Raw genomic sequence first — 10,898 nt, 5'->3', positions numbered from 1 at the left:
TGGCTGATTTTTAACTTTGGCTTTTCAATTGGAATTGCTTTCTGAAGGTCTAACCCTAACCTTTTGCCTGGTAAATCAGAGCCTAAGCTCATTCTGCTTTGAAAATAAGGGACACCAGGCAGTTTCTACTCTTCCTAGAGAAGGCCGACTGGATTTGCCCTCAGGGCCTGAGGTGCTGCCTCTGGCTGGCCCAGCTAACATAGGTCATTAGGAATCTTCTCTGAACCCTTGTGGGTCCTGTCTTTTAAAACACTTTTTCTGTATACTCCCTAAACTCCCTGAAACCAACTTCTATGAGACCCTCAAGGATAACTTAACAGGGACTTTCCCTTCCCTTGGAGGAGTGACTGCTTTCTTTCTCTCTCCTCTCTCTCTCTCTCTCTCTCTCTCTCCCAATCCTCCTAAAGGACCAGGGCTTTTGGAAACATGAAAGACAGGGCAACAGGCCACTAGTCCGACTACTGGAGACCAGAGTTGTAGGATGATACTTCTCCATTTGAAGCGACAAAGGTACTAGGCACCCCCCGTGTGGACAGACATGATAAAGGGGGTTCCCCAGTAAGGCTGGCTAAGGCCAGAGGTCATCTAGAGAGGGATTCCTTGCTTGAAGGGGCTATGTTTGTTGGGGCAGCAGGTGCCTGCAAAACAGCCCAGACTAGCAGGAACACCTCTAATTCTTGGCTCAGAATTTATCTGTCTCTCCATAGATGGCGAACCAGTCCACAGTTCCTCAAGGTACCCTTTTGGATGATGCATATTCTTCAAGTGGGAGAAATTTGACTGAGACCTTCAAACTTTATTTATTTTTTAAGTATGTTTCTATTGATTTTAGAGAGAGGAAGGGAGAGGAAGAGAGAGATAGAAACATCAATGATGAGAGAGAATCATTGATTGGTTGCCTCCTGCATGCCCCACTGTGGATCGAGTCCACAACCCGGGCATGTGCCCTGACCAGGAATTTCTAACCATGACCTTCTGGTTCATAGGTCAACCACTGAGCCACGCTGGCTGGGCTCAAGCTTTTTTTGAAACATAGCCTGGCCCCATTATAAAGTGGACAATGAAGAGGATTGGCTGGTTAAGAAGACCATTAATTTAATACTATCTTACAGCTAGACCTGTTTTGCTGTTCCCAATCTAAGTGAATGGAGGATGAGGCCTCATTAGATCTATGTCTTTTCCATACACGAAAACCTATTATGGTTCTCAGAAATGACCCTCAGCTATATGCTACCTGTAAAATAGGTTTCTGTCATTGCTACAGATCCTGAAAGAGAAATATACCCAAATGGAAAGAAACATTCCAAAAATGGGTGAATGACCTTGTTAGTCCCTTGCCAACATTTGCTAATCCCTGGGGTGTTAAAAATGACTGTCCTTGTCTTACAAATAAAGTCTTTACAGGGCCAGAGGTGTGGCTCCAGAACAAAAGGCCCACTAAATCCTTTTACCTTCCTACAGCCCTCTCTGTTCAACTCAAAATGCTTATAGATAATTGGCTTTATGAAACCAATAGCCTTCTAGGGGCAGCTGGAATTTCTTTCCTTGTACCTTTGAGATACAAATACCTGATTTTTAAGAACTCTGATCTGGGCCATCTTTTAAGATGAAAGTTTCTGGGAAGTAATCCTTATTGAAAGGAAAAAATCTTTGCTATTTAAGCAGATCAATTAATTTATTTCAACTGTTAAACACTGATTGCTAGACAAGTCTGAAGTTAACCAAATTATTTTTTTAATAGAAAATACACTTGAAGCTGTTAATAAATGTCTTACACTTTATTAGAAGTATACCTTTTAAAAGTGTGAGTGTATTTCTAGAAGTTTTGAAATGCACTTGCCAATCTAAAGGATGCTAATTATTTTTTTTTTTAAATTTCAGACCAGCCTTTGTGGTTACTTTATTTATTTTAAAAATTTATTATTATTATTATTATTATTTAATCAGAGAGGAAGGGAGAGGGAGAGAGAGATAGAAACATCAATGATGAGAGAATCATTGATCGGCTGCCTCCTGCACGCCCCCCACTGAGGATTGAGCTGCAACCGGGGCATGTGCCCCTGACCGGAATCGAATCCAGGACCTTTCAGTCCGCAGACCGATGTTCTATCCACTGAGCCAAGCTGGCCAGGGCTAATTACTTACTTTTCATTTTAATTAATTAATTCATTATGATTATTATTTATTTATTTTTCTCATGTCACCAATTTTTAATGGGTTTTTCCTTTACAAATGCACCAGAGAATCATGCAATGCTGCCAGCATTGGATGCCGTCCTGGACCACAAATCTGCACACTCTTTTGCAACTGGTCCTGTGATGGCAGAACCTTTCATTTCCTCTTTATTGTTTACTATGACACCCGCATTATCTTCAAAATAAAGAAACACGCCATCTTTTCTCCGGCATGACTTTCGTTGTAGAATTACCACCGCTGGATGTACCCCCCTTCTGAGCTCTGGTTTGCCTCTTTTGACTGTGGCCATCACCATGTCACCCACACGGCAGCAGGAAGTCTGTTCAGTCGTCCCCTGTTCCCCTCACAGAGATAATATACAGATTTTTGGCTCCTGTGTTGTCGGCACAGTTGATCACAGCTCCTACTGGAAGACCCAGGGAAAAACGGAATTTCTCCCTGGAGGACCAACCACGTCCTCTCTTCGACATCTTGGATGCCGGAAAGGCTAATTACTTACTTTTTAGTTGTCATTAAAAAAATCCAGGTTTCCAAAGAACTTGTATGCATATATGCATAATCCATCGACACAGAATATAATGTGGTGAAGGCCTGGGGCAGGGGAAAGGGAGAATGGGTACAGGCTAGAAGGGGCCGATGGGGAAGAAAAGGGAAGCGTCTGTAATACTTTCAACAATAAAGATTTTAAAAAAAGAAATGAAGAAACAGAGATAACTACATATGCTTTGCTCAACCTGCTGTAATAAATTTTATTAAATTGAAAACAGAAAATAAAACAATAAAATCAAGGTTTCTAAAAAGTAAGAATTCTAATTTGAAAGAAATTGTGTGGTTTTGGTAACAAAAGATGTGACGAATGGAGACACGTTTTGAAGGGAAAAAAGTGAGTTGTTCTAAAGCTGGTTATTTCTGAATGGGTAAAAAGTTTTGTGAAAGTTATAGAAAGGTTTGTAAAGAGAAATGTTAAAAGGAAATTATATAAGTGAAACAGGCCAGTAAACCAGGATAAATGGAATAGGGAAATAGACAGTTACTAATAGCAGTGTGCAGCCATCTAGTAAATCCTATCTTCCCTAAACCAAGGACACTTAAGAGTAAATGGTTTTGACACCTCCGCCCCAACCAGAGAGTAAATAGCTTAAATCACCCTACTCTGGAGGACACAACAGAAATCCAATTAGTGCCATTTGCCAGCCACACCCAAGGACAGACAAGTTAAGAGAATAAACCTCATTTTGGCACATCAGCATAAAGCTGATCAATATTCTATTGGGATCCTCCCCTAAGACATCCCCTAAATGTCCAGCCTTTAAAACCCTCAAACACAGCCCAGCCAGTGTTGCTTGGTGGTTGAGCATTAACCCATGAACCAAGAGGTCACTGGTTCAATTCCCTGTCAGGGCACATGCACATGTTGTGGGCTCAATCTCCAGTAGGGGACATGCAAGAGGCAGCTTATTGATGTTTCTATCGCTCTATCCCTCTCCCTTCTTCTGTCTCTAAAAATCAATAAAAAAAACATACTTAAAAACAACAACACAAAACTTCTAAAATAAAGGTCCCAGCTCAGACTCTTCCTTAGAGCAGCCCCCCTTAGCTCTTCCTCTTCCTCTTCCCCTTCCCCCCTCTCCCTCTCTCCCTTTCCTTCTTCCCCCACAGCCATGCATTTTTCTAACTCTAAGGCTTGCAACCAGGGCATCAATAGGCAGTAGGTGCTGGTCCCAGGCAAACCCTCCGAACCTGTCCCCAAGGCCCCTTTCCTCTGACTTCTGAGTGAGCCAAAGCAGCCCACCCTAGGCTCACTTCCCCACCGAGTCCCTCTCCTGTTATCCTAAGCCCTTCCTGTTTCATTGCCCTCAGCTTTAACAAATATCTTCTAAAATTCACCTGGACTCGTGTTGTGAAATTTTTCCTACAGGAAGTCAAGAACCTACACACTACTGGACCCTCTCAGGGCCAAGTCCCCTTTCAGGTAACAGGAGTCACCCCAAGATGTACCTCAGTGGTATGCAAATTACTTTCAGCAAAGGCAGCTTTAGCCTCAGACTCAAGAGAAACTTCTGTCCCCCACCCCTGTCCCCTGCAACTACCTAGAAGAATTTGAATTTGAATTAGGGGCCTTGACCATAATAAGCTATTAGGAGAAATAACCTCTTCTAATCTATCTACAGGGCAGAGCACACTTGTTTACTAAGCCTGTGCTCTTATCCTGAATTGACCCTTTGAAGCCCCCAAGGCACCTTACCTCATCCCTAGACCAGGAGGCCTTATATACCTCAATCCCCCTTTGTGTCCTTAAACGTCTCCTGCATGTGGGGTCTCTGACTCTCTCACGGCATGTAGGTTCCCATACACATGTATATGTTACATTTGGTTATTTTTTTCTTGCTAATCTGTCTCATGTCTGTTTGATTATCAGAGCAGCCAGAAGAACCTTGAAGGTAGAGGAAAGTTTGCTTCTCCCCTACAAGTAAGTATATACACATACACACAAATACAGGTTGGGGCAAAAGTAGGTTTATAGTTGGGAGTACCAGAAACAGTTAATTCTTGTATTGTTATTTATTAATTTTTGTATTATCTATCTATCTATCTATCTATCTATCTATCTATCTATCTATCTATTTAATAGAGAAATATGCTAATTAACCAGGACACCGTAAGGGGTTGACCGGGCAGGAGGAGGTTGCACGTGCAGCATCGGGGGCGAAGCAGCAGGGGCCTCCGCCTGCCTGCGCTGGGGGAGGGCCTGATCAGCAGCAGCTGCGGCTGCTTCAAGGGCGGGAAAGGGAGGCAGGGCCAGACTGGAGGGTGGATTTCGAATCACGCGCTGGGCTCCTAGTTTTCCATAAAAACAAATATAATCTTACTTTTGCCCCACCCTGTATATTTGGGAGGGGACAAAATACTTTGCAATTGGATTTATTTATTTACTTACTTAATATGTTTTCATTGATTTTTAGAGAGAGAGGAAGGGAGAGGGAGCGATAGAAACATCACTGAGAGAGAAACATCAATTGGCTGCCTCCTGCATGTCCCCTACTAGGAATTGAGCCTGAAACCTGGGCATGTGCCCTGCCTGGGAATCAAACCCGGTGACCTCTTTGTTCATGGGTCATGTTCAACCACTGAGCAACACTGGCCGGGCCCAACTGGATTTAAAACTGTTTTAAAATATTTCTATATCTAAAAGCCTAAGTGACCAAATGACTGAATGACTGCTCACTATCATGTGCACTGACCACTAGGAGGCAGACACTCAATGCAGGAGTTGTCCCCTGGTGGTCAGTGCGCTCCCACAGCCAACCTCCGTGGTCCCTCCCTCTGGCCGGCCCGACCCTGATCGGGACTGGGCAAGACAGCCAGGCTGAGGGACTCCACCCAATGCAGGAGTTGTCCCCTGGTGGTCAGTGCGCTCCCACAACCAACTTCCCGTGGCCAGCCAACCTCCGTGGTCCCTTCCTCTGGCCGTCCCCGATCGACCCTGATCGGGACTGGGCAAGACAGCCAGGCCAAGGGACTCCACCCGTGCACAAATTCGTGCACCAGGCCTCTAGTAATTAATAATCAAGAATGTAACATTTAAATTAGAATGTGCTTCTTTGTTTTTATTTTTCTCTTTTCCCCGAGAGTTGTTTTTATGTAAAATTCTATGGGCCCAACAGGAAAAAATGATTGAAAGATCAACTAAGTAAGCTGTCAGCCCAACTTAAGGAATAACTGTGTGGAGAGGATTGAAGCATCTGGTTGACAGTTGGACTAGATGAACTCTGAATTTTGCAACACCAGAGTGACTAATATAAGGGGGTTTGGGGAAAGTAGAATGGAAAGTTTGGTTTCAACCTTGTTTTTCTATCTTGGGTCCCAAGTTGTGGGTATGTAAGCGTGTCAGGGGAAGCTTAAGGGAGCAGTGTTTCGTCAAAGAAGCGTGCCAAGCTCAGGAATCTTTTCTTCCTCTCTTCTCCTTCCTCTTCTCTCTTTTCCTCCTCCTCTTTTCTTTACTTTGACATCGAATGAATAACTTCTCTCAACTTTCTGAGCCTCCTCTTTCTTGAATTCCCATATAAAATAACTTGGGCTCACTTCCCAAATAATGAGAAAGTTCACTGCCAGACACACAAATCTATCTTCTCTTTTCCAATCAATCTGAAAATAATAAGTCTTCGTAAAGACAGTGACTAGTTTTGTCCACACCATTTTACAATGTCATACAAAGGTTCACACGCAAATAGGGACTTACCCACATTGTAGCTTCTGTCAGAATTTATTTCTGCTTTCTAAGTTCTGCATTTTGTTTATTCATTAATCTCACTAAAATTTTTTTGAATGATATACCTGTAGCCCATAATTCTACTTTTGCCCACCCCTATATTCAAAGGCTACTCCTGTGTAAAATGTACCACTTTCATTGCTATGGTAACCACTCTTCCCACAATGGCCAGATGTTCGTTTGGTGGAGACAGTGGGCGTAATTGCAGAAACATTGGGCTTGATAGTACTTATGTTCTGTGCCCAATAACCAAAATACATTGCTTTTCACTCATACACAGGGGTTGCCGCAAATCAAGAAACAGCAGAAGAGAGCCAGGAATTCTTTGCTTCCCCAACCTCCTCACCATCCAAACCTCCTCACCCAACTCCCTACTTCTGGTTGGCTTGGTTTTGAGACCACACTGTAAATTAGCTGCAGAAGAGACCAGGGACATGGCTTCCAACGCCTTTTCCCTGTGCCAATGAGCTCCCCTGAACCTCACATTATTGTCATGGTGATTTCAGTAAGGATCTAGCCACACGGGGACAGGACCCCACACTATATAGAATGACATAGAGAATGAGTTTTTTCTTGCATGAGATAACTTTCATTTGTTATCACAGTTGTCAAGGCAGATGAAAATAAAGCTGCCGCTGAGTCACAGACACCTCAATGGCACACCCTCTCTTCTACATGGTCCAGATGTAACTTCTCCAAAGATTTCTTGGAAAACTAACTTCTTTGTGTCTCCCAGGAACATTATTTTGGTCTCAGGCCAAATTTAAGTTAGTATTTATTGAACTTTTTTAAAAAATGTATTTTATTGATTTTTTTACAGAGAGGAAGGGAGAGGGAGAGTTAGAAACATCAATGAGAGAGAAACATCGATCAGCTGCCTCCTGCACACCCCCTACTGGGGATGTGCTCGCAACCAAGCACATCCGGATGGCCTTGACCGGAATCGAACCTGGGACCCTTGGCTCTATCCACTGAGCCAAACCAGTTAGGGCTTTATTGAACTCTTTTTCCTTATTATTTTCTTCTGGGATTCTCTACATGTCCATTTCTAATATCTTTGTCATAATAGTGTGCTCCAAGAAGTTTCAGACAATAGAAATCAATCCAAAAATTAATAGTACATAAAAGATATTTACTTTTCCAAGAAGTGAAGCAAATTAGTATGAAATATAAGATAGTGCCATTTTTTCCCCTCAACTTTATGTCTCCACCATTGCAAGGAACTTCCCTTGTAATCAAATTCTCTTCTTTCTTCCAGAAAGAAGTTTATTACAAGGAGCCTAGTTAACTGCCTCAGGGAGTTGATGGAAGTCCCATCTCTTTGAGTCATGGCGCGTAACTCAGTGGGAGTCACTTCCACACAGAGCCTTAGTGAAGATGATCTCACTATTTCATACCTCATGTCTGCACTTTGGTTTACGTAGGAAGGTTGCTTTCCCTGATGAACAAAGTCCTGTCTGAGACAAAGTTGATCTTGCATTTTTATATGCCACCCCTCCCAGTTAGACATGAATCACACTCTTCACATTTAGGCCTGTGGCACTAATAGCTCAACCAGTGGATGATGCTCCCACTCCAGACTGTTACTGGCATTTGTTATTTGACGTCTATGATATAACCAGTAGTGAGTGCACTTTAAGTGAAACCCTCAGTCAGCAGTACAACATCCTGGGAGGAGACTGGACCACTACCTCAAGCATATGGGTCCTGTTGCTCTTCTGCCTTCCAGACAGTGGCAAGGAGATACTATGATTCCAGGGATGAAAAAGGATGAGCTCCCCTAAAGTAACTGTCTCACTGGAATACCTAGGTAACATCAACATTCAGCTGTAGTTCACTTTGGGACTTTGATGAGGTATAAACTGTTCGTCCTTCATAGAGATGCTACAAGGCCTTATTAAAAATGTTTGGAAGAGGGAAGGCAGGGGAGGGTGAGAGGGGGGTAAGAGATCAACCAAAGGAATTGTATGCATGTATATAAGCATCATCAAAGGACACAGACACCAGGGGCTAAGGGCATGTGCTGGGGGATGACAGTGGCCAGGGAGAGGTCAATGGGGGGAAAAGAAGACATATGTAATACTTTAAACAATAAAGAATTTGCCCTAGCTGGTTTGGTTCAGTGGATAGAACATTAGCCTGCAGACTAAAGGGTCCCAGGTTCAAATCCAGTCAAGGGCACATACCCTGGTTGCAAATGGGATCCCTAGTGGGGGACATGTGGGAGGCAGCCTATCAGTGATTCTCAGCATTGATGTTTCTATCTCTCTCTCCCTCTCCCTTCTTCTCTAAAATCAATAAAAATATATTTAAAAAAGATAAAGAATTAAAAAAAAAAGTTTGGATCCCCCATGATGCCCTGGCCTGTATGGCTCATTTGGTTGGAGCTTTGTCCCCACACATTGAAGGGTCACGGGTTCCATTCTCAGTCAGGGCACATATCTAGGTTGTGGGCTCCATCCCCTGTCAGGATGCATGCAGGAGGCAATCAATTGATGTTGCTCTCTCACATTAATGTTTTTTTCTTTCTTTCTCCCCTTCTCTCTCTCTAAAAAAAATAATTAAAAACAAAAAGTTTGGATCCCCCAAGAAGTCCTCCTACACTCAAGCTTATCTGGAGATTTGGGTAAGAATAGGATTGATGGGCTTCATTATTTATAAAATCAAGAGTGCTGATAAAAAAGTAAAGCTTTGAAAGCTTTAAGTTGTAGGCCTGCTCATAGTCATCATTAACCAGCTTTAACTTGGAGTGCACATCAGATGAAATGTCAGTCTGGCTGTAAATTTAAGCAACATGGACTCTCACTGCATAAGTGCTGTTTCCTTCATGTCATTAGTAAATTACCTGTAAGATGCAAAGACTTTAAAGTTAATTCTTTAGAAATCTATAAATGGCTTAGGAGAAAAGTGAGATACCTGAAATTTTATGCCCAATTTTATGTAGCTGTGGATATTTCTGGGAAGAGTATACCTCACTCTTAACGGAGCTTCAAAGATGTATGCTACTCCCTCACTCTCTAAATGATTTGAAATGACTATATTGTGATGTATATAGTTCCCAATTATTCAATCAATCAATTTTCATTCATTTATTCATGAGTAAATATAGGATAAGTGACTGCCTAAGAATGGTACTACATTTGACATTTAGGGAGAGACAAAGAAACAGTACAACTCTTGATTTGGAAAAGATTCCCATTTTCTTGGGATGAATTCCACAATAGTATTAAAAAAAATTATCACTGCAAGGCTATAAATGTGCCTAGTACGTGGTATGGACAACATGCTAAAATAATTCAGAGTGGGGAAGGATCACTGCTTCTGAGGTTGTTGGACAAGGAGCTTAAGTTGAGCCTGGAGCTGCATCAGCAAAGCCTGATGCTGGTGTTCACCAGTATGCCCTGGGCGTTCATACCCCATATTAAATAATGACATACTTTTGTGCCAATTGGTTGCAGTCTTTCCCTACACCCACTGCAGTCCCTCCACTGCCCTGGCCATACCTGCTCCTCCACCAGGAATTCCCAACACTCACCAACACCCTTCTCCCCCCCGCCCCTCCCACACACACACCCCACCACCACCTTCCCAGGATCCAGTTACTGTAGGATTAATGCCTGGCCCAGGAAGGATTCCCTAGGACACCCCTCCAGCACTCTTGGCTAGAGCTTCCCTGATGATTCAGTGTCCGTACTGATCAGCTCATATTTTAGATATCACCACTGCATTTAAAGCATGATATGTGTTTGTTGGAAGTTCACTTGTACACCTGTAGGATGGAAATAATAGCAAGGAGCGGAAAAACATCTCAGAAAAGGAAAATGATGAGGGTGAGAAGGAGCTCAGTTTGTTGATAAGACTATTCTGCACAATGGAATACTATCTATAATAATAAAAGGGTAATATGCTGATTAGATTGGACGTCATTCCTGATGAAGCTGGGGCTGGAGGGAAGCCAGCCCGGGTCCGTGTGCCTGTGGGCGGCCTGGGGGAAGCCAGCCGGGATCCCAAGTGCCTGCTGGTGGCCAGAGGAGGGAAGCCCTGGTCTCGGGTACCCGAGGGAAGCCAGTGTCAGCAGCTGGGGGAAGGAGGGACTACTCTTGCACAAATTTTCGTGCATCAGGCCTCGAGTGCTGCTATAAAAAAGAAGGAACTTTTACCATTTGCAACAGCATGGATGGAACTGGAGAGCATTATGCTAAGCAAAATCAACCAGTGACCTCACTCATATGTGGGATATAATGATCAACATAAACTGATGAACAAAAATGGATCCAGAGAAACCAAGATGGCGGCATAGGTAAACACTGGAAATTGCTGCCTTGCACAACCACTTCAAAAATACAACTAAAAGACAAAACGGACATCATCCAGAACCACAGGAGGGCTGGCTGAGTGGAAATTCTACAACTAGAAGGAAAGAGAAAAGCAC

General features: G+C 43.0%; 1 pseudogene; it reads right to left on the bottom strand.

The window, feature by feature from the left end:
* Positions 1–2,195: 2,195 nt before the first annotated feature.
* Positions 2,196–2,677, bottom strand: LOC102260257 (annotated as a pseudogene).
* Positions 2,678–10,898: the final 8,221 nt, after the last annotated feature.

This window comes from Myotis brandtii, unplaced genomic scaffold, assembly GCF_000412655.1.
Source record: "Myotis brandtii unplaced genomic scaffold, ASM41265v1 scaffold125, whole genome shotgun sequence".
In the NCBI taxonomy this organism is placed as follows: Eukaryota; Metazoa; Chordata; class Mammalia; order Chiroptera; family Vespertilionidae; genus Myotis; species Myotis brandtii.
Note: the sequence above shows the minus strand (reverse complement) of the source record. Positions and strands in the feature narration are given on the sequence as shown.